At 41.3% G+C, this 24,518-nt stretch overlaps 1 protein-coding gene across 1 annotated transcript in view; it reads right to left on the reverse strand.

Annotated features, from left to right (window-relative positions):
* Positions 1–24,518, reverse strand: part of THSD4 (thrombospondin type 1 domain containing 4) — a 687,220-nt gene that overhangs the window by 527,795 nt on the left and 134,907 nt on the right. The gene's annotated exons all lie outside the window — the stretch shown is intronic.

The following is a 24,518-nucleotide window of genomic DNA, read 5'->3' on the forward strand; positions in this document are numbered from 1 at the left end:
AACATGGGTGTTATGATTCAAGTGAGATTATCATCAATTTCTTCCTTAAGTATTTTTAAAAACGTATCTAATAAAGATGTTCCCAAGCTTATATCCAAAAGAATACATTACAGGAGGCATCTTTTCTACAAGGCTAGGAATTAGAAGCACACTCAGGAATTGTGGCTGTTCTATGCAGTCAAAAACATCAGTTCTCCAGTAAAGGTCTTTGTGTGAGGGGGGCCTCACTGGCAAAAGCAAGTAGTGAATATTCCTCTGAGCAATCCCCGTGTGGATTGACCAGCTTTTCCCATATTCCACAAGCAGAAACAGGCAATGAACACATTGGGGTTAATAAGTTATCTGAGTTACTTTTTACAGTTGGGGAACTAAGATACAGAGAGAGCTCAGGGTCTCACAGGATGTTTGTGACAAAGCAGGTCCAACTTAATCCAAAAATTGAAAAAAGATTTTTTGAATACAAATAAAACAACCCCCTGTTTAGCTCACCATCCATGATCCAAGTCCCCAAAATATTTGGAGCCAAAACTATTTCAAAAAAACATAGCAAATCTGAACAAAATTGGGTTGACGAAAAATGTGGGTTGTTTTGGCAAATACGTTATTTGTCAGAAAAATGTCCCTCGTCTATGGCCCTAAAGTTGATATTACAGTGATGAGCACCATAGAAATGTAAATAAACAGACATAATATAAACAAACGAACATGCTTTGGTCAAAAATTGTAATGATTATTTACAATAAAACGAAAATCAGAAGAATCCAAAGAAAGAAAACACTAATGAATTTTGTGAACTTAATGGGGTAACTTTTTTACTGAGCTGTCATTTTTTCAATCAGATGATAATTTAAGAAAAATCCTAGAGGGCACAGATTCAACACAGCTGAAACTAACACTTAGATGAAACATCCAAAGCTGGTCACTGTTATTTCTTAGCTTATATTCAAAACTCATTCAATCTACAGTTTACTTTTTCTTCCTAGCTATATGCGATTCTGTTCTTTCCATTATTTGGCATTTCGACTTGCCTCTTAGCCCCAACTGACTATTCTTGAAACTAAACAACCTGCTAGACACCAAAAATGAATGTGTACTTCACACAAAGACAACAGGATGTCACACAAAGAACCAGATCATCATGTCAAGTTTCTCTAGTGAAAAGTGAGTGATTTCAAAAGAATAGGACCACAACTTGTGCCATTGATTAACTCATTCATCTGTATCTACCTTATTGTGGAAGAAAATAGTGAGAAGAGAACTAAACTCTAGTGATATTGCTGAAATTATGTGTTGTTTTTCATATATTTATGTCAGGTGAAGAAGTTTTCCTTATTATGGAAGCCAATGTACCAAAGACACTACATAGGGAGCTGTCTGGTCATTATCTACCCCCTGTCTACAGACACGTATCTGTTTGGCTGATGGAAACAATGAAATCTAACATTGTAGTCAACCTGTGGAACTCCTTGCCAGAGGAGGCTGTGAAGGCTAGGACTATAACAGAGTTTAAAGAGAAGCTAGATAATTTCATGGAGGTTAGGTCCATAAAAGGCTATTAGCCAGGGGACAGAAATGGTGTCCCTGGCCTCTGTTTGTCAGAGGCTGGAGAGGGATGGCAGGAGACAAATCGCTTGATCATTGTCTTCAGTCCACCCTCTCTGGGACACCTGGTGCTGGCCACTGTCGGTAGACAGGATACTGGGCTAGATGGACCTTTGGTCTGACCCAGTACGGCCGTTCTTATGTTCTAACTCTCTCCCAGTTGACACTACATTGTGCCAAAGTCATATCCACGTCATAAATTGCTTTCTCTTTATTAGTATACTAGAAGACATACCCAGCATTGCCTTAGTCCACGGCTGGCCCAATATAACTGTCCCCAATGCTTCCCGTCCCCTTGTGGTGATTCGGTACAACTGTCCCTGCTGTCACACCCTTTTCTGTCCATTTGATGCAAAACAATCACATTCCATGCACATCCCATTATCCTAACACAGTTAAACCTTGACCTTGCCTTTGAGTTATAAGAAGAGGAAGCTGCATGCCAAATCTGGTGGTCCAACTCTTACGTTTAGGATAAGTTCTTGAACAAATGAACTCACAGATGGACGGACAGACAGACAGACACAGATGTACAAACTCTCTAAACGATATAGTAAACTATAATGAGCTTGCTAAAACAATGCTTCCATCCAAACAGCCATCTGTTCTTTTATTTCTTCCCCTCCCCCCCCCACCCATCTAAGATCTCCAAGGGAATTCAAATATTGTTTTAAAACAAATTCAATGACACACATACTTACACACCCTAAAAATACAGCTGAGAGTTACCAAGATATGGTAAGGATGAGATGTTACCCCCCTATCAGGAAACGCTTCACTGCAACAAGAGTTAGCTACATCATAATAATGTCAGAATAAACAAGGCAACATTAAAAATGAAGATAAGACGACTTTTTATACTATAAGACGACTTTTTATACTAAAAAACATCCCCCAAAAATCGGGGGTGGTCTTATACGCGGGGTATAAACATACAGGCAGTCCCCGACTTGCAGGTACGAACGGGGCTTTTCTCGCCCCGGAGGACACGGACTGCAGGACCTCGTGGTCCCACCGCCCGTGTACTCCGGGGCGAGAAAAGCTGCTCCGCGTCTCCCTGGTCTGCAGACCAGGAAGACGCGGAGCAAAGCCGCGGAGGGGTTCCGGCAGTAGGGCAGCCCAGGCGCGTCTAGGCTGCCCCACTGCCCGAGCCCCTCCGCGGCTTTGCAAAGCCTCGGGGGAAGCCAGCAGCGGGACAGCCCAGATGCGCCGCAGCTGTCCCGCTGCCGGCGTCCTCAGAGGCTTTGCTCCCGGTGTCCCTGGTCTGCTGGGTACCGTCTCCAGCAGACCAGGGACACCGGGAGCAAAGCCGGGGAAGCGGAGGGGTCCCGCGCCTCTGAGGCTTTGCTCTGGCTGCGGCTTTGCTCCCGGCGCCCCTGCCCAGTGCCCCTGCCAGAGCAAAGCCTCAGAGGCGCGGCACCCCGCTGCCGCTGCAGCTTTGCTCCCCGTGTCCCTGGTCTGCTGGGGGGGGGGGGCACACTAGCTGCGCCCCCCCCCCCCCCAGCAGACCAGGCTTTTGTTGTGGACCCTAGGGCCGAGCAGCTGGGGCGCTGCCGGTTGGCCTCTTAAGGGGGGGTAGTCTTATACAGCGAGTATAGGCGAAAACCTATGTTTTAACTAGAAAATTAGGGGGTCGTCTTATACGCCCAGTCGCCTTATACGCCGGAAAATACGGTAAATAAAAAGGGCTAGATCGTCAGTGGCTATAAATCAACATCATTACATTGAATATCAGAAAGGCAATATCAATTTATATTAGCAGAGGCTCTGGTTTGACTTTTTAATGTCTCTGGTTTTCTTTTAATTATTATTACTATTATTATTTTGCCACATATCTGACAGTTTGAGGTTTTGTTTTTGTTTGTTGTTCTTTCTGCATCCTTGAGCACAGAGCACCTGCCTGTCTGTATTTCTGGCATATAAATCATTTCCTGTATGCTCATTCCCTACTAGCTACAAACAATGTATGAGTAAAAAGATCAAAATATTCACTGTTAGTGATGTCAAAAAGGAGGGTTTTTTTTTTTAAATCACTGAATATTCTTTTTTTTAAAAAGTTATGGAAGAGTTACACAGAGGAGATGGTGAAAACCACCGCTTGAGTCATTAAAACTTGGACAGGACTAAGCATTATAAAACACACTGTACAAAACAATCCTGAGAATTACACTGTTAATGAGGTTTTGGCTACTTCCAAATGTTACAGAGTAATGGAAGGAAAAAGCCATTTGCTAGTAGTTTTCTTCCTTTTCATCATTGTAAATTATTATATGTACAAAAGAGTTGGTAGGAAACAACAGTTTTGCACGGGTTCTTTGTTTTGTTTTGTTTTTTAAAGATTTATTTCTCTATAGAGATTAAGGTCACATACGCATTTATAACACATTCAGCTGTTGTGCTAATAATCGTCTATAATACACACTGCTTAGGTCTGTAATAGTGTGATAACATTTATAAATCATTAACATTTATAAATTATTAATAAAGAAATACATTAAAATAGAGTATAAAACTTGATGCAGATGATATTTTTGTGCATCCAGCCTGAAAAATAGGTATTCTGAGTGCTCTGAAAGAAGGAATGAAAGTTGCATAGGCTCTCTGTGTCCTCTTAAGCCCATTCATAGCCTTTGCTCAAATGCTACAATATTGTCACTACAAAAATATAAGCAAACAAAAAATTATTCATGATTCTACAAAATCAAGTGCAAGATTTGTCAGTACCACAAAACCCCATCAATTCCCATGGTTTATTTGTTTTCTTACAATGAAGGCTACAACCAGTTTTTAAGGTTCCCATTCCCAGCCCCCACTTATCACACATCCATATTATTGCCTAGTCAAGAAAATCTTTAAGAACAGCATGAGCATCTGAGCTTGAAAAGTGTATATTCCAAGGAAGGGGTCACATTCTCCACTGAAGCAGCTTTTAGCTTCTTATAAAACTCCACGGCAACTCTCATGTGTCTTGTGGTTATTGTCAAACTGCTACCATGATATGCTATGAGAACGTCTGCTGATGACAGATGTAGGTTTGTCAGATGGTTTCCACAAAAATACTGGACACACTTGACATTACATCACAATCTACATTACATCTTATTTAGAAAATACCAGACATTTATATTTTCTCAATTTGTTTCCCGAACAGAAAGCTCAAATACTGGACTGTCCGGTTCAAAACCGGGACACCTAGCAACCCTAGACAGATGCCCTATGCTTTCTGGTCCTTCCAATAATGTTTAGCACTGGATCATTGCAAAGCTCATGTGTTGCTTTATATTTAAAAAGCATGTTCAAATGGGTGCTGCCTTCTGCTGCCCTGGCTGCCTCCCTGTAGCCCTAGAAGCCTCAGGGCCTTGCTTCAGGCCCTGCAGCCCTAATTGGTCATCTCTGCCTCAACTGCTGGCCCCACTACTCCAGTCTTCTCTCAGGGATGGGTTTTAACCCTGAAAGTGCTAGTGCAGGGCAGATACCCCATCATAGTGCCATATTTAAGTTTCTAATATTTTGAAGAAAAATAAAAACTAGAGCCCCCTTTCCACAATACACTTGCCACACCGGAGATTGATCTTTAGGTGTTTGATTAAGCAGATCTAGTTAAGACCCACTAAATCAAACTCTGAGGGCAGCTCCGGAGTCAGCATTGGTGTTCCTTGCAGTTGTGAGGCGTAAGGAAAGCCTATGGGATGGCACCAAGCCTACTCCAGCTTCATATTTTATGTAGCTACAGTTGTGTACCTTAACCCAACCTTTCAGGTCTAGTGTAGACTCAACCTAAGGCCCAATTTCCAAAAATACAGCACCCCTTCTGAGCTAACTCACACAGAGCAACCAAAGTCAACAGCCACTTCTGAATCCTTTACCCTGTGCCTCAACAGCCTCATCTGCAAGAAGTGACTATAAGGTTACATTGAGATGTAGAGTTGTGACATACTTTCATATTGTACTGTTGCCTCCAAATCAGCATCAATGGGGAACAGATAACACATGTACCATTTAAAAATTAATCTTATTCCTCATCTCTCCAAAAAAATTTTTGAAACCAAGTAGGTTTTAAATTGCTCTTGAAATCTTAGTCAGTTTAAATATCTTTTGGCTAAGTTGAAGAAAATTACAGTCACTCTCCCAAACTGGACACATGCCTGCAAGTAGCAAATCTGTTCCAAAGCTGTACTAGGATAATGCACTTTTGGAAATGCATAAATGAGTTGTTCTGATACTGAAACTACCTCTAAATGCAATTAAACCACTGACTAAGATTTTGGCACTGTTTCATTTGTCTGACAGACAGTCACTGGCAAAATCTTTTTCCTAGTCCTTACAGTCCTACTGGATTTCCCAGACTAGAGTATGGTTCACTGATAAATACTTTCAGTGTATATAAATAAGGGAGTGGAGGGGGATTTACATCAGCTTTGAAACCTTTGTTTCAGTGAGTTCCTAGTCTTTCATGAATATCATTTAGAAGGGATTTTCTAAAAGAGATAGCCAAAAATAGTCTTCCATGTATTTCTCAGAAAGTAAATGCTTTATAATAAAGTGAAATCCAGGGGTCTAGCTAGACTTCCTTTGTGTGGTGGCCCATTTAATTTTTGCTACAGTCCTATTTATTTTTATTTTATTTTCCAAAAAGGAAACATACTACCAAAAGAAATGGAAATAAGACATTTTTCAGCATCTTCTTTCCTTAAAAACAGCAATGTGCTATCAAGATCAGAATTCTCTGTCTGTGTTTTAGCTATTTCAGAATAGGTGCTGTATAGACAGGGAATGGGGCTATTTTGAAATAGAGGGCTTCCAGCCCTACCCAGAGTATCCTGCTGACCGCTCTGTCCACACACAGGAAAACTCTATTCCCCCCCTCCCCTGGAGCCTTTAAAGATGCAGACTCTGAAGATAGGGTTTGTGACTTGCAGCAGGCCTAACAGCCCTGAGCCACCCTGCAACTGCCTCTGACAGCATTTAGGCCCAAGATGAGCCAGACTGATGGTTCCAGCCAGCCCTCCACTGCTTCCTGGGAGTCTTCAGACAGCTCCCAGGAACTTGCCAGCCAGGGGCTGCAAGTTACGTATGCCTTCCTGGTCCGGTACGGAGGACCTGGACCTCACTGAGGTTTGGGGGGATGAGACAAACCTCTGGGATCTCCGCACGCAGCTGGGCAGACAGCTGGGGGAGCAAAGGCCACATCTGAACCCGAGAACAAGTGTGGATGAAGGTCAAGAAGCTCCACAAGGCTTATGCCAGGGCCAAGGAGGGCAGCTCCTGATCCGAGGCAGAGCCCCACACCTGCCCTTATTTTAAGGTGCTCAACTGTATCCTGGGGGGTGGGGCAGTCCCTCCCCTCCCCAGTTATAGACTCCGGCTGGAGACACCTGTCGTCATCCTCGCTGGGGGCAGAAATGAGGAGGCGGCGGCGGCCCAGGACCTGGACGAGGCCAGTATGAGCACAGAGGTGACCAAGGCATCGTCCAAGACTGGGGAAGGAACATCTTGTGAGTGCCATCACTTTCCCGTCACGCAGGGAGTGAGGGGGATCTAGGCACTCCACGCTTGGCCCTTGCTGGCCGCAGATCACGCAGCAACCTGTGCACATTGGAGCATGTGCCGTACTGCTCCTGGGCATGTGGCCCCAGCAGGCTGCGACAGAGGACCATTGAGCTGTTGATCATAGAGTCTCTGGAGAGACCTGCTGTGCTCCTGACCCTGGGGTGGGACACCCTCCCTCCACAAGCCACCTCTAGAAGGAGGCAGGACACACACACACGGGCATGCCCACAGTCTCGGGGCAGCTCCCACTTCCAGGGACATCAGGGACCACTGGCCATAGTGCAAATGGCCTGGCTCTCACTCTCGGCTTGCAGACGGAGGCTGGGCTTCAGGCACTGTGTCCCCTGGGATGACTGACCATCTGTAGCTTTACCTACTCGGGGAAAGCTCAGTAAGGGTGTGTCTACACCACAAAGTTATTTTGGAATAATGGCTGTTATTCTGAAATAACTATGTGAGCATCTACATAGAAATTCTGTTATTTCAAAATAATTTTGAAATAATGGATGTCTTATTTCGACTTCTGTAAACCTCATTCTATAAAGAATATTGCCTATTCCGAAATAGCTATTTTGAAATAAGGCATGTGTAGATGCTCCACTTCTGCTATTTTGAAAGAGCCCCTCACCAGGGCCATGCTAAGTTATTCCTCCTGGGGCTCTCAGTCGAGATAGCACATAGAATTATAGAACTGGAAGAGACCTCAGGAGGTCGTCAAGTCCAGTCTCTTGCCCAAGACAGGACCAAGCCCAAGGAATGGAATTAAGGAATCCTGCTTTGGACTAATTTTGAGGTTTCCCTGCATGTAGACATGCTATTTTGAAATAAGCTATTTAGAAATAACTATTCCGGAATACTTTATTCCGAAATAACTGTGCAGTGTAGATGTAGCCTAAGAGGCCACACTGCAGACTATACTGAATTGCACTGATGCAGAGCTGGGGAGGATAGTGCATGCTAAAATACAGAGAGGGACTATGTGACTTGCTTAGGGTCTCACAGGATGTTTGTAACAGAGCAGGATTCAATGCTCTCAGACTAATGCTCTAACCAGTGGAAATCCCTCCTCACTATGGGTCTTATTCAAAGTCCATGGGACTCTTTCCATTTAACTCAATGGGCTTTGGATTCAGCTTTGGTGAGGTCCTAAATTCCCATATTCATTCCTTGCTTTCAAGAATACTCTACTTAGTTTCTTCCACAAATATTTAAAAACATTAGCTTTGACAGTTTACTCTTAGTAGTATGTCCTAACAGTTTTTAAATGGGTTCTATGATTAAAGGTCTAGAAAACATGAGCTATGGGAGAAGGCTGAAGGAATTGGGTTTGTTTAGTTTAGAAAAGAGAAGACTGAGAGGGGACACGATAGCCCTTTTCAGGTATCTAAAAGGGTATAACAGGGAGAAGGGGGGAAAACCTGTTTTCCTTGGCCTCTGAGGATAGGACAAGAAGCAATGGGCTTAAACTTCACCAGGGGAGGTTTAGGTTAGACATTAGGAAAAACTTCCTAACTGTCAGGGTGGTTAAATACTGAAATAAATTGCCTAGGGAGCTTGTGGAATCTCCATTACTGGAGATATTTAAGAGCAGGTTAGACAGATATCTATCAGGGATGATATAGACTCTGCTTGTTCCTACCATGAGGGCAGGAGACTGGACTTTATGATCTATTGAGCTCCGTTACAGTTCTAGTATTATATGATTCTATATTTCACCAGTAAATCACACAAACAACTGAATCCTTAAATCAAGAGATGTTTGCCTAATTTTTTTTTAATTAGAAAGCTTATTTTTCACGGTATATTTATTGCTTTTCAAACCATATTTAATACACTAGACACCTCAACCGGAGTCCTGATTTCAGATGAAAGCTTTCAATTTCCTTTCTATTCACTTAAAAACAGTTTCCACATAAGATCTACTGAATGTATTTAAATATATTTTATCCATACATAAAATACCCATGAAGTATTAGCTCCATTTTAGTCACCAATTAAAAGATTAAAAAGGAAAAAGGAAAAGCGAAAGTTAGACATTAACATTCTACACAGGTTGAAATTCTGGCATGCTTAGCATGTTTTCCAGATACGTATCATAATGTTTTAACATGCTCACACATCATCAGCCTCTTCCTTATTCAGTCTTGTCCTTCTGTAAATCATAAAGTCACTGACAGGGCAAACATTAATATTTAGAATGTTTCAGTTCAATCAATTCAGCACTTCCATACAGAATTCCAATTTCAGCAACAACACTAACAGTGTTGGCACTATAACTTTCAACAGCCTATTGCCATGCCTAGCCTCTCCCTATTTGAGCCATATTCCTAAAGTCAAATCTGAGCTTCGTGGTAGATGGAAAGGAACAGCTACCTTATCAAGTTACCTAGTCTAATTCTTTCCAATTTAAGCAATAGGCCATTTCCCCTCTCTCTCTTTAAACTACCTTCAGATAACAACATGAATAGTCTTTTCTTGACAATGTTTCTTTGAAGGTGTTTGTACAGTATTCTATATCTCAATCTTCATTTTCCCAGAACACAAACATAAGACAAACATAACACAAAAAGTAAAATGAAGATCCTGCAATCTATCTTTTGAGATTGAATTCGCAGTAGTTCAACCATTCTGGACATGGGTCCTTTGGATTTCAAATGTTTATGCTCTTTGGGGCAGAAACTGCCATAAAGAGTCCTAGAATACTATAACTGGAAGGGACCTTGAATGGTTATCAAGTCCAATCCCATGCACTCATAGCAGGACCAAGCAACATCTAGATCATCCCTGATAGATGCCTATCCAACCTGCTCTTGAATGTCTCCAAGGATGGAGATTCCACAACCTTCTTAGGCAATGTATGCCAGTGCTTAACCATCATGACAGCTAGGAAGTTTTTCCTAATGTCCGATCTAAACCTCCATATCTGCAATTTAAGCCCATTGCTTCTTGTCCTATCAGTAGAAGCGAAGGAGGATAATTTTCCATCCTCCTTATAACACCCTTTTAAGTACTCTCAGGCTTTTATTTTCCAAATTAAACAGACCCAATTCATGCAGTCTTCCCTCATAGGTCATGTTTTCTAGACCTTTAATAATATTTGTTGCTCATTTCTGGACCTTCTCCAATTTTTCCACATCATTCCTAAAATGTGGTGCCCAGAACGAGATATAATACTCCAGTTGACGCTTTGTCAGTGCAGAATAGAGCAGAATGACTTCTTGTGCCTTGCTCACAACACTCCTGTTAATGCATCTCAGAATGATGTTTGCTTTTTTTTTTTTTTTTTTGGCAACAGTGTCACACTGTTGACTCATGTTCAGCTTGTGGCCCACTATCATCCCTAGATCCCTTTTCAGAGTACTCCTTCCTAGACACTCACTTCCCATTTTGTAGATGTGAAACTGAGTGTTCCTCCCTAAGGGTGCATGTACTGACGTTATTTTGAAATAATAATGCAAGCGTCTAAACAGCAATTCCATTATTTCAAAATAACAGACAGATTATTCTGACTTCTGTAAACCTCATTCCACGAGGAGTAATGCCAATTCTGAAATAGCAGCTCCACTGCTGCTATTTCAAAATAGCTCCTCTCCAGGGCCATTCATAGTAATTACTGCCCAGTGCCTCCTGGGGCTCTAAATCGAGGTAGCAGGTCCACATTAGGGAAGCCTGCCTCAGACTAATTTTGAGGCTTTCCTGTAGTGTAGACGTGCTATTTCAAAATAAGCTATTTGGTGGAAAAAATCTGAAATTGCTTATTTTGAAATAAACGTGCTGTGTAGACGTACCCTAAGTGGAACACTTTGCATTTGTCCTTATTGACTTCATCCTATTTACCTCAGACCATTTCTCAAGTTTGTCCAGACCATTTTTAATTATGACCCTATCCTTCAAAGCACTTGGTATCATCCGCAAACTTTATAAGCTTACTCTCTATGTCATTATCTGTATCATTGAGGAAAATATTGAACAGAACTGGTCCCAAAATTGATCCCTGCAGAACCCTGGTTTTAACACCCTTCCAGCATGACTGTGAACCATTGATAACTTCTCTCTGAGAATAGTTATCCAGCCAATTATTCACCCACCTTATAGCAGCCCCATCTAGGTTGTATTTCCCTAATTTATTGATAAGAAGGTCATGTGAGACTGTATCAAATGCTTTACTAAAGGCTAGGTATACCACATCTACTGTTTCCCCCTTATCCACAAGGCTTGTTATCCTATCAAAGAAAGTTATCAGGTTGACTTGGCATGATCTGTCCTTTACGAATCCATTTTGGCCGTTCCCTATGACCTTATTATCTTCCAGATGTTTGCGGATGGATTCCTTAATTATTTGCTCCATCAATTATTTGCTCCATTATCTTTCCTGGCACAGAAGTTAAGCTGACTGGTCTGTAGTTTCCTGGGTTGTCTTTATTTCCCTTTTTATAGATGGGGGCCTGGTTTCTCCTTTATCCCTGCTATTATAGTCACGGCTGCACCCAATTTTCACTTACCTGTGGACTTTGGTCACCTGCTCCCATTGAATTATACATTTATGCAATGCCTAGCACAATCAAGCCCTGGCCTAGCTTAATGGCTAGGCCTCATCCTAGTAAACCGTGAGTATTGATTGGTGAGGGGTAGTTGGTTGGTTGTTTAAACTTTTGCTCTGATATAGTGCCCAGGCTCTGGCTCACATGAATATCCCAAAGGCTACATTTTCCGAGTGGAATCTACATTTGAGCTTACAGGTACACACAGTTTGCACATTAAGGCAGCTTCTATTTCTTTTTTATACTTACAACAGTGTCATTTGAGAGTGTATGTTTATCAGCTTTAACCTTGTAAATATCTCTCGATGCTTTTTCCTAGTTAATAAATCTTCCCTTTATTTGAGGATTGGCTACAAGTGTTGTTTTTTAAGCAAGACAGAGGTAATATTGACCTTGGGTAAGTGACTGGTCCTTTAGGAATGGGAGTAAACTGCACTTGTGCAGATGCTCAGGAGAGATTCAGATGCTGCCCAATTAATTAGCAGAGCACCCACAGCTAGGTTTTATGTTTCTACTGGTGTTTGTGTTTCACACATGCCGCAGTGCACATAGAAAGTGTATTCTGCAATGAGTGGAAAAAATTCACTCATGATGGAAAAGATCAGAGGGAACATTGAGTTGAACATTGTGACTTTTGGTAGAAGGGATCATATATCACAAAGACAGGATTGGCCTGGGTGGCAAGACAGACCAGAATGCATAAGGCTCGAGGAGTTCACACTTGTTACTTGGTTGGTGAAATCTAAGTGTGAAACACACAACCAATAGGGGTTTATGCTCCAATTTGTAACAATCTGCCCTGATTTGGCACTCTCGGTTGGGAGCCACTCCTGACAGAACCACCCAATTTATATGAAACCCCTGTTTCTTTTCTCCGAAGAATTTAGAATCTTGATTTCTTAATATATGCGAGAATATTCCATTCTGTGTGGAAATGAAACTAATTGATCAACAATTTCTTGGGCTTTCCTTTTTAAAGATTACGGTACCTCTCCAAATTGTTATACTTGATGGAAATATATTTCTGCAGGTTTCGTAGTTTACTTTGCCAATACATCAAAAAACGCTGGTGTGCATCGCATGTAGTCCTGACTGTATAGACTCAGCTTTACCAGTTAACTCCTCCACCAATCCTGGGTTGTTCACCTTTCTTCCTTTCTCCACTTATCAATTTCATTAAGTTTTCTGCATACCTTGCAGCTAAAATATAATTAACAGGACATATCTTTTGGCTATATGAACACAATACAGATAATGACTATGTCCAGATTAGAGTTTGTTTCCAGCTTTTCAGGAGTGCAGCTGGAACCTTAAACTTTTTGTTCTGCTGCTTCTTTCAGCTTTACACCACTGAAGAGTTCTTTGAATTCACTTTCAAAGCCTTTGAAGTGTTGCTTGAACCTAATCTTTATTAATTTTGCAGTACATCAGAAACAGGGACAATGCAGCAAATGTATCTGTTATTGCTTTAGCCAGTTTTCCCAAAATAACACTTTCCAACTTAAATCACAGCCCCCTCCACTGTCAAGAAACCTCACTTAAAGCACTACAAAAATAAAAAAGATTCAAGTCTTACATAAAATTTCGTGATTCTGTTCAGTCACAGATAAATAGTCCATAATCACTCCATTGTGTATAATTTAGCATACACTGTAGTTGGCAGTTCAGCAGGTCCACAACAGAACTAGTGTGGGAAAACTAGCAATGAAAGTGCCTCCACTGCACCTAGTATTAAGGATTCCTGCTTCCCACTAAAATGTCACAGGCACAAATATTTATTCCAGGAAAATAAAAAACCATGTGAAAAAAATTAGCTTCCATATTACGTATTTTAACAATAGGACAATGAAAACAAAAGCGTCTCAGCTGGTGTAAATAGGAACAGGTCCACAGAACACAAAACTACGTGGGTTTATACTTTTGCTTCTCTTCCCAAACCCTAGATCCATCAGATAGTCAGATGTCTATTTCCTCACTCCAGAAGAAGTGAATTAAACAAAAAAGTAAGTTTTTGGATTTTTCCAACTTTTTGTCAGTGCCCATTTCACTGTGAGATGGAGAGGCCATTAAGTATGCAAATTGGGCTGTCCAAGGGATCTTCTTTGACTGTGCCTAGTCAGGCATTAGCCTTGGCTATTTACTGCAATCCTTAGCTACCTTTGTACCCTGGCTGCTCCCAGTCACATTTTTATATAAATATGCTGCAGGAGTCCATCCAAATTCAAGAATCCTTTCACTAAGACAGATTTATAGAAACCTTGGGTCATGCTCGAGGCATTTAAACAGCACACTGTTTTCTCATTTAATGGGAAACCAATTAAAGTTAGTTCTATTAGCGAAAACCTGGCAAAAAGTCTGAAGAATGTTTAATCATGAAACCCTTCAGATTAGCTAGCTCTTCAGTGTCTCATCTGGCTGTATTGTTCAAAAACACAATAAAAATTATGGCATGTATTTATAGTCATCACCAGAAAATACAACACAGCACATTTGCCCTAATGCAAGAGATAAAAATAAATCAAAATACTTTCACACGCAGTGCTTTTATAAACTAACAAATGTTTTGTTTATACAAGAAAAAGTATTATCAACTCCAACATTGTTTTTAAAAAGAGATCACTGCCAATTTTGAAAGACCGTAAGCCAAATTAATACTTGATAGGACTCCACTGAAGTCAGTAAATTTGAATTGGAGATGTGCCTGGTCCATTCAGTTTGTTGAATATTATGCTGACAATTAAATCTGCTCTAAGCTTGCTAGTGACATTTGATATGATTTAAAAAAAACATTTCTACTAGGCAACTCATTTTTGCTAAGTCATTGGGGGTAACTAAAATTAGGGTTAGATGCTCCTTTTTGACTTTCTGGTTTTGCCTTCGCTTTCTCATCATCTGTGTATGGACACTGGCATAGGGTTGCCAGATGGTTTCAACAAAAATACCGGACACACTTGACATTACATCACAATCTACACTACATCTTATTTAGTAAATACTGGCTATTTATATTTTCTTATTTATATTTTCTCAATTTGTTTCCTGAACAGAAAGCTCAAATATTGGACTGTCCAGTTCAAAACCGGACACCTGGCAACCCTACACTGGCATAAGTATTGGGCCACAATCCTATCACTGAGTCTGTGCACCTATGTGGAGTACCATTGAATTAAATGTATACCCATGCGTATGGACTTCTGCTTAAGTCAGTAGGGCTCTGCATAGATATCAGGGTCTGTCTGCACAGATTCAGTAGCAGAAGAGGAGCCTTATTTTGCTCTCCCATTTACTCCCGCTGCTCATATTTGAAGTCAACACAGAAAATAATCCTGATACCAATGAATGATCATGACTTCATGACAATGTCTCCTGCAGTGCAAAGGAAGTGAAAGCACCAGCTAAAATGCAGAGGTGTTTCAGCAGAATCCTTCCAAAGCAAAAAAAGTCCACAGTTTTCTGTAATGCACTACTGAAAATTTAGTATTTCTAAGAGGTATTGTGTACAAATCTGTTTTCATATGTACTTTGTCCTAACAATATTCCTTAATATGAATAAGGAACTCAACACAAACCAGACAAAAAGCAACTCTCTTTATAAACTCACTGTAATAACAACTTCTCTAGATTTCTGCTCAGTACCATGGCTCCTCAATCAGCATGCCAAAGATTACCTGTGACACACCATTCAGTTACAGGCAGTCCCCGAGTTACGCAGATCCGACTTATGTCAGATCCGTACTTACGAACGGAGCTTTTCTCGCCCTGGAGGACGCGGGCGGCGGGACCGCCCAGATGCACCGCGGTCCCGCCGCCCGGGTCCTCCGCGGCTTTGCTCCGCGTCAACCTGGTCTGCTGGGGGGGGCCCCAGCAGACCAGGGAGACGCGGAGCAAAGACGCGGAGGACCCGGGCGGCTGGACCACGGCGCGTCTCGGTCCCGCCGCCTGAGTCTTCCTGGTCTGCTGGGGGGAGGGAGGGGCGCAGCTAGTGTGCCGCCCCCCCCCCCCCCCGGGCAGACCAGGCTTTTCTCGCGGATGCCTGGGGCAGAGCAGCTGGGGCGCTGCCGGTTGGTCCCACAGCGCCGCTCCTCGGCGCTACTGGACCAACCTGGCAGCACCCCAGCTGCTCTGCCCCAGGCGTCCCCAAGTCAGCCATTGCTGAAACTGACCAGCAGCTGACTACAGGAAGCCTGAGGCACAGTTGCTCTGCCCCGGGCTTCTTGGAATCAGCCGCTGATCAGTTTCAGCAGCACCTGACTTGGGGACACCTGGGGTAGAGCAGCTGGGGTGCTGCTGGGTTGGTCCCCGCAGCACCGAGGTGCGACGCTGTGGGGACCTACCCGGCAGCGCCCCAGCTGCTCTGTCCCAGGCGTTCAGATTCAGCTGCTGTTGAAACTGATCAGTGGCTAATTCCAGGAAGCCCGGGGCAGAGCCGCTCTGCCTCGGGCTTCCTGTAGTCAGCCGCTGGTCAGTTTCAGCAGCAGCTGAATCTGGACGCCAGTTCTGACTTACATACAGATTCAACTTAAGAACAAACCTACAGTCCCTATCTTGTACGTAACCCGGGGACTGCCTGTACTTTTATGGACATTCTGTCATTTCTCATTTTGGGGATTCTCGCTTTCATTGAAAGTCAAGACCTTGAACACCCTCTGATCCAATAAGCTCTTACTACTGTTGTTTTGCCAACATGTTGTATCCCTCACCTGGTTTACACTTAAAAATAAAGAGACATGCCAATCTAATATTTCTGTTTATCAGAATATAAGTGCTTTATTATTATTATAGGCAGAGTTAAGAGTACCACCGGCTATTTTTATGATCACCCACCACTTTCCATTATAAGACCCTGTTCTTAGTTAATTTGACAAAGTGATAAGCAATTAGTCAGGCTGAAATATTATATGCCAAGTGCCTGAGGCTGAAACTTTTGGGAAATTTCATCCTAAATATTTCAGCCATTTGCAAGAATGAGTGAAGTAAAAAATATGTTTTTCTGGCAATTAAAAAAATTATTTGGGAAGCTTAAATGTCACCTCATTTTGGAGCAGAGATTTAAAAAATTGACAAGAGGTAGTTTTTGTGTAAGGATGTGCATTTCACTTGCCCAAATTTGGCAATTTATATATACAAAAATCACAATTGATACTTGCTCAAGGGAGACCTACTAGGGTGGGCTTTTTGGTTTGTAAACATTTTTTGCAATTTTATCTCTGGTCAACATCCCCCTTCCTCCCAAACTGCGAGAGAAAAAAATGGGGGGCAATGAATTATTTGACCAGCTCTAGGCAATACGCTATTTTTTTCCTCTTCAGGACTCATGCCTCAATCAGTAGGGAAAGACCAGGGGATGAAAACAGGGATCAACTAATTCCAGGAGACAACAAATGGAATGGAATGTGAGTGAGGGTCATAGGTTTACCATCAGGATTCCAGAATGGGACAATAAGCAAAGAATCACAGAGACTCCCGGTAGGAACCTACAACACCTCAAAGGCAACTAAGGAGTCTGCTTGGAAGATGTGTAGTGAAGGACGCAGGGAACCGCAGGAAGAGAAAGTCTCATGGTTTAGGAAACTGAATGCTGCCTTGGAGAACGCAATTCTATTCTTACTCTGCCACAGAGTTCCTACATGTTACTAAGCAAGTCACTTAAACCAAACTTTTCAGAGGTGGTTTCTGTGTGCGCAGGCGCCCTGCTGTTTGATTAGCAGAACTGCTTTGAACTCACAACTGCAAGTAAAGTGAAAGGGAGCTGTGCTTTGAAAATATCAAGTGTTTTATAATGCTGTGAACAAATTATTATGTTTCATAATGGGTGCACAAAAATCAGTGGATACTTTTGACCTTACCATCTTTGCCTCCGTTTGCCATTATAATAACCCTTCATCTCTAGGGGGGAGGGAGGATTGTGAAAATAAATTGTTTGAGAAGCACTCCAGAGTTACAATGATGAGCACTAAAGAAAAAAGCCCATGAGGAAGTCAATTCTGTTTTCAGAGCAAGGTTTGAACAGCGAGTGGTAAATAAGGCATGGGGCCACACACTGAATAATGTTGAGAAAACAAAATATTGAACAGCTGCTCATTATCTGAGCACCATCCATTCTATCCATAGCATAGGCAGGGGTTCTTCAGGGGGGAAAAGCAGTAGGTGATCAGGTAATTAACTTTAAAATTCTTTTAATGTATTTTTGTAATTTAATATTTATATAGCACTACAAAAATGTTGCCATCAAAAAGCCACCAACAAATACCTCACAGCTGCAGCCCAAGATAATTAGCATGTCTTACTATCTTCCACAAATGATAATGCAAACCACAGGCAAACAGAGGAGGGAAAAAATGAATTCCTTGGCTGGGAAGTGATTGCAAGTTTAAAGTCAGAGACACAGACAGTTGGCAGGAGATAACTGGGGATATTTCCCTGGCTTCTTCTCCCTATAAATCAATCACTGTCCTGCTAGTACAGTAATGACAGGACTACTGTTCATCTAATGTGCCCAGCTCCTTTCCTCACCTTAAATAACACAAAGAACTCAGGATTAGCTTTTCCATAATTGTAAGGTAAATGTTTGTGGGAAAACAGCATTACCGTACGTATTACTCAAAGGAAAGTCAAAGAAAATTCAGTACATGCGTTTGTGTCTACTCACACAGCGTGGCTCTCTTTCTTGGACATTATTTACTGTGCAAGCACATACCAAAGCCCAAACAAAGCACTATTGGTGGCTATCACAGTTTGCTCTCATTATTTCTCCTTTGGAGTGTTATCTATGAACGTGGCTCTAATATTCCAGACAGAAAAAGCTTACTCGATTTCTTTTCTCAGCACAATACTTCTAGGGCTAAACTTCCATTTTCAACACTTCTGAATGAGCAAGGCTTTCTATGACACCTTTAAACGAAACTATCCTTCAGCTATGCTCCAGGAAACACCCTTACCCTAGGTCTCAGCTCCCTAAGGGTGTGTGTCTACACAGCAATGTTATTTCAGAATAGCAACCATTATTCCAAAATAACTATGTGAGCGTCTACACAGCAATTCCATTATTTTGAAATAATTTCAAAATAACGGTTGGCTTATTCCGACTTCTGTAAACCTCATTATACGAAGAATAACGCCTATTTTGAAATAGCTATTTTGAAATAAGGCATGTGTAGATGCTCCACTACTGCTATTTCGAAATAGCCCCTTACCAGGACTATTTTAAGTTATTCCTCCTGGGGCTCTAAATAGAGATAGTACATCTACGTTAGGGAAGCCTGCCTTGGACTAATTTTGAGGCTTCCCTGCAATGTAGACGTGCTATTTCAAAATAAACTATTTCGGAATAACTATTCAGGAATAGCTTATTCCAAAATAGCTGCAGTGTAGACACAGCCTTGAGTATTTCATCAGCTCTGATCCTTGCTAACAGACAGCTTCAGTAGTAGAACTGCACGTATACTGCCTGCTCTCTTAGCCAGCCCACGATTCGGTGCTTCTCTTCCTTCCCCATCCACCTGTGGCCCAGCACAACAGGGCACCAAGGGAACATTCTTTCCCTGCCAGTTCTCATCCTCACTTTTTTACGCCCTTTGCTTGCTGTCTGGCTTATGCACAACCCAGCGCTTGGCGGCAGAGGTGGAGGGTGGGTAACAAATGTGCATATGTTGTAGGAATTTAGTCACAAGTGAGAAAACTGGCTGGTGTACAGCATACCTTATTTCAGATAAGTACCGTTCAAAACATAGGATCAGTCCTGTTCTAATTACTGCTGAACTTATCCACACAGCCTTAGAAATGCAAATCACCTTAAGCTGTGGTATTGGGCAAACCTTCTTACAAATGTCAGAGAAGAATCGAATCTCTCTTTCCTCCCCTACCCCCCGCCCACGCTGACTTGTTGATACCATAGTCTGCTCTCACCAAAGCAGACATTCCAGTGGAAGGTGCTGTATGACAGAATGTGTATTTCATTGGGTTTTTGGGGTTTTTTTGAGCGACGATGAAGAGTTACCAAAAGTTCAAAAAGCATCATTTTTTGGAAAACAAGTTTAATGGTATTTGTAAATGAATTCACAGGATCTCCCTTGAATGAGGTTTCCAGAAGACAGACTTCTACTGCTTCCAAAACCTGGATGCAATTAAATCAATATATAAGTAAAAAGTGAATTTCTTTTTCCAATTATGGGTGTATTTAATATTAATTCCGCAAAAATTCAAACAAAACATTGTGTATAAAAAAGACAAAGGATAATTTAAGACATGTTGTAATACTTTAAAATACCTTCTAGAAAACTAGTATGTGCAAATAAATGGCATATATTCAAATTTATACACTAATATTAAACATATATCAACAAATATGTCAGCAATGTAACAACCTGACTTTAGGTAGCTAAAGTTGTGAAGTGGCAATTTTATTTTAATCGCTTAGTTTTCGTCTTTAAATTATGGCATTAGAGGTTACCTTTGCACAATAACAAAGCTGTGCATCTAAATCATTCAGCAGTCATATTTTATTGTGAAAAAATAAATTCAATTCAACTTGACAAGCAGCACAATGATGACCTTTGACTCACCAGCAAAATTCAATTTTCTGTGCTAAAACTGTTATTTGGAACTGATGAGGTGATCAGATGTTGCAAGCCTTTTCCCCTACCCTCTTTCCTCTGTGACATACGAATTCCATTGACTTTAAGGTAAGTTTCCAGACATTTACAATTACTAAATCAAACCCTACCATAGTTAGTTGGCCAGAAGCTCAGGAAACAACGTCTTTAACAACCATTTGATATGGACTTTGCACCCAGTTATAAAAATGTTAGTCATTCATCTATTATACTCTTTCAAGACAGAAATTTGGGTCTGAGTTTTCAGAGAAACAGATCCCCACACACAACCTCAAACGGTACAGACACCCTGCAAATTTCAGAGGAGGGCTGCACACTGACAGGGACAGACCCAGTAGCAGAATCATTTACTAACAGTAAATATACTATATGTAAGTTTGGAGAAATTCAATGTTTTAAAAATTGTTTCAACAGGTATTATCAATGTTTATTTTTTTCAATTTTCTCTAAATTTTAACAATTGCACCCAATTAGCTTAAAGCCTTTCTGTCCATTCTGGCATTGTAACAGAGCAGAATGGCAAAGGGCAAGTTAACTTGGGGAGATTATTTTAAAAGCAACTTCAACTGTAATGGTAGCAGCTGTTGATAAAGTATAGATGATATACAGGAGTCATGTACATTCTCTTCCCTGCAGATTCAATATAGTACACTTCCTCAGTCACACACAGCACTCTCCAGCATCATAAAGACTTATTACTCTCCCAATTAGATTGTGTATATAGCAGAATAAATGCAACATGGATTATAGCCATGTACACTCTATGACCTGTAATTGAAAACTCATGGATTTTCAAAATGGTTGGAGAGCAGGAAGGTTGAAATGCCAATATGTGGATTTGATGAAGTATCTGAAACCCTTCCACCAAAAACAGAATGGATTCTGTACATTGAATTCAAACTGTTTTCAATATTGAGTGGATGCCAATGAAATATTTTCAGACAGAATATGAACCAAATGTCTGACTTTCACAAGTCCCTGAAAGATTTAAACAAATTGAAGGGAATTCACCAAAGGAGAGAGTGGAAGGAGTGACTCGAGGAAAGACTAAGAGAACATAACTGTGCACACAAATTGGCTAATCTTGTGTGAGGATAATGTAACTGTCTACCAGGCATGAACTCCAAGAAGAGACAAGAGAACTTTTGGCTGGTTCAGGAAGGCTATATTAAGAGTGATAGGATGAAACAGAGAATAAAGGAAAACTTAAGGTGAATACCAAAAACAGCATCTGGATTTTAATATGAGGGAGAGTTTTCAAGAGGAAAGGAATCTGATCTTGTTGCATTTCACTGAGTTTTAAAGGGAAGATTTGTTTGAGCTACATAATGTTGAAATTAAAAGTGACTATGACAACTATTTTAAATAGAAAACTGGAAGATATGCCAGTTTGATAGCATGGTCCTGAGTTTTACACATGCTGCATATTGAAGGAGTAGTTATGCCCACCTAAGATATAATACCCATGGGGACTTGTGGTTAGGGTTGCCAGATGGTCTCCCAAAAAATACCGGCACAAGGGTTTTTGGATTTTTTTTTTTTTGGTCAAGCAAGTCCCCCCTTCCCCTCCCATTCTGGGGTGCCCAGAGCAGCGATCACAACCCCGCCTCCCAGCTGGGACTCTCAGGCTGGGAGGCAGGGCCACTATCGGCACTGGGAGCCTGTGATTGCGCAGAAGCCTTGTGGGGGCAGAGGCAGTGGGAGTCCCAGCCACTCCCGCTACCCCCACCAGGCTAGGCTTCTGAAGCACCCGGAGCGGCGATCTTGGCCCCGCCTTCGAGCCGCTCCCCCCACCCACACCAGGCTTCCGTCCGGTGCGCAACTGGAAAAATCAGAGAATACCGGACTTTGCACATGTCCGGTATTCTCTGATTTTTCTTTTTACCAAAGAGTGCAAATACCAGACTGTCCAGTAGAATACCGGACACCTGGCAACCCTACTTGTGGTAAGCACACTCAAAGGCATTCGCTACATCTGTACAAAATGTAGAGCACACATCCCACTCGTGACACCTTGAGGAGAAAAATATTTAAAATGTTGGTTTATAAATTTAAGCTGGGACAATATAACATAAAATGTCTTAATAATAATTGTGCTATTATTGCATAATATCACTACAGGACAGATTTAAGGTTGCTTGAGTCTCTTAATTAGTAATTTCTTATCATAATGTGTGAAATTTAAGTGCAACCTTAACACTGAATTTTCTGAACATATACATTTATAGAATGGTTTGGGATACTTATAACATCTGTATTTATCTATCAGTTATTGACATGCACTCTGAACCTCCTTATTACAATGGAATATGTTGATGGTGTAAAGTTTTTTGGTTGAGTATGCATGTGCGCATGCACCTTGGAATATATTACACAACACTTAAAATATCTTTGGAGAAAACTGAAATCTTGTCTTTTGGAGTGCAGAAAGCCCCAGCTAAAGGAGTAGAGGTTCCTCTACTAATTCATTTCTCTGTCCTGGATACTAAAGATTTGCCTAGAATTCTAATATGTATACATACGCTATATGATTATAAGTTCTTTTCTGTTGGGGCCATTATTTTGTTCTCTATTTGTACAGCATCTCCCACAACAGGATCCTAGGCACTGCCTGTAGCTCCTAGGCATTATAGCAATAAAAATGATAATGCACATTCACTTGGGGAGAAGTATTTTTAATTTAATTTTTAATTTTTGTTAATTTTAGTCTCCATTCCTTTATCTAGGTTAGCAACCATTTTGTGTGTAATGGACATGCTTACATTTGGAGCTTATGGACCAGGGGACGGGGGAGTCAATACAACACTGTCAATACGACGATGTCAAATTACTAACTAGAGCCTCTGTTACATCCACAGTCTTGGGGGCCTTTCTTCCTCTGTACAAGTTGAACCTCTCTAGTCCAGCAACATCCATGGTCCTGGCTCTCAGTGTTCCATGCTGTTATTTATTACTAAATTACCCCTAAATGTCTTGTAAGGGTGCATCTACACAGCACCCTAAACTCGAAATACGATATGCAATTTGCACTATGCAAATTGCATATCTTATTCTGAACCTATTTCAAAAAAGCTTATTTTGATATTTGGCGCATGTACACAGCGCCAAATTTCGAAATAATGCACTATTTTGAGCCATCCCTTAACCTTAGTGCAACAAGGTTAAGCAGAACGGCAAAATAGCATGCCCATTATTTTGAAAAATATTTTGAAATAACGGGCGGCTTCTGTAGACATGTGGTAACTATTTTAGTATACTGCCAGTATCCCGAAATAGCCGTGTAGTGTAGATGTACCCTAAGAGACCTAGCAAGTAGTGGAAGTGCTAATAATTCTGCTAGGCATAATCATGTTTTTATGCTTTAGCTACTTATTTCCTTGTGCCAATACAGTAAAAGTGTGTAACAAAACTAACACTTGGATAAGCCTTGGCTAGACATAAGCTTATATAGGGTGTATCAATATATGGTCATACATTATTAAGCAGCATTGCAAGCACTGTTCTGTTTATTTGCCTTATTGAAATAAAAAGAGAGAGACTCATTCACTACAATACTGACCTCCTGTGGTTCAGCACATTCTCTGGTTTGGTACCGGTCAGGTCCCAAGGGTGCCGGATTAGAGAGGTTCAACCTGTAGTTACATTTGATGCTACAATAGAATGTGATGACTGGCCGACCATCAGCGGATTTTAGAGGATGGATCATTGCTTGCTATGGAACAAGTTCAGATTAGACAAAACACATTAAAGTGAAGGCTTCTAAACTGTAACCCTACAAACATCTCCCCCAGCCAAGTCCCTGTCATCTAGTCTGACTCTAATGAGACCTGCATAAGACACCGTGTTCCATGGAACACGGTAAAAGATCGAAAACAGTGGGCCCAGTTTATCCCTGGAGTAATCTCATTATAGCTACAGCTATAGAGTTACAGCAGAAATTAATTGGGCCAATACCTTCATTGAAGATCCTTATGTTACTCTATAGTCTCAATGGAAGGAACAAATGATCTACTGATGTACATACAGGAGTACATTTAACCGTTATTCCCATAGTAATAGCTGGCATGTTACTTCTGTCACTAATGGCTTTTGAGTTGATACTTTAAGAAATCCCACCCCAAACCTCAAAAAAACCACAATGCAGCCTAAAGGAATGTAAACTCATTTTCATAAGCTACAAAATGTCAGACTGTGAAATGCACATTCAATCCTA

This window comes from Pelodiscus sinensis, chromosome 14, assembly GCF_052426305.1.
Source record: "Pelodiscus sinensis isolate ZL-2025 chromosome 14, ASM5242630v1, whole genome shotgun sequence".
NCBI classification, from domain to species: domain Eukaryota; kingdom Metazoa; phylum Chordata; order Testudines; family Trionychidae; genus Pelodiscus; species Pelodiscus sinensis.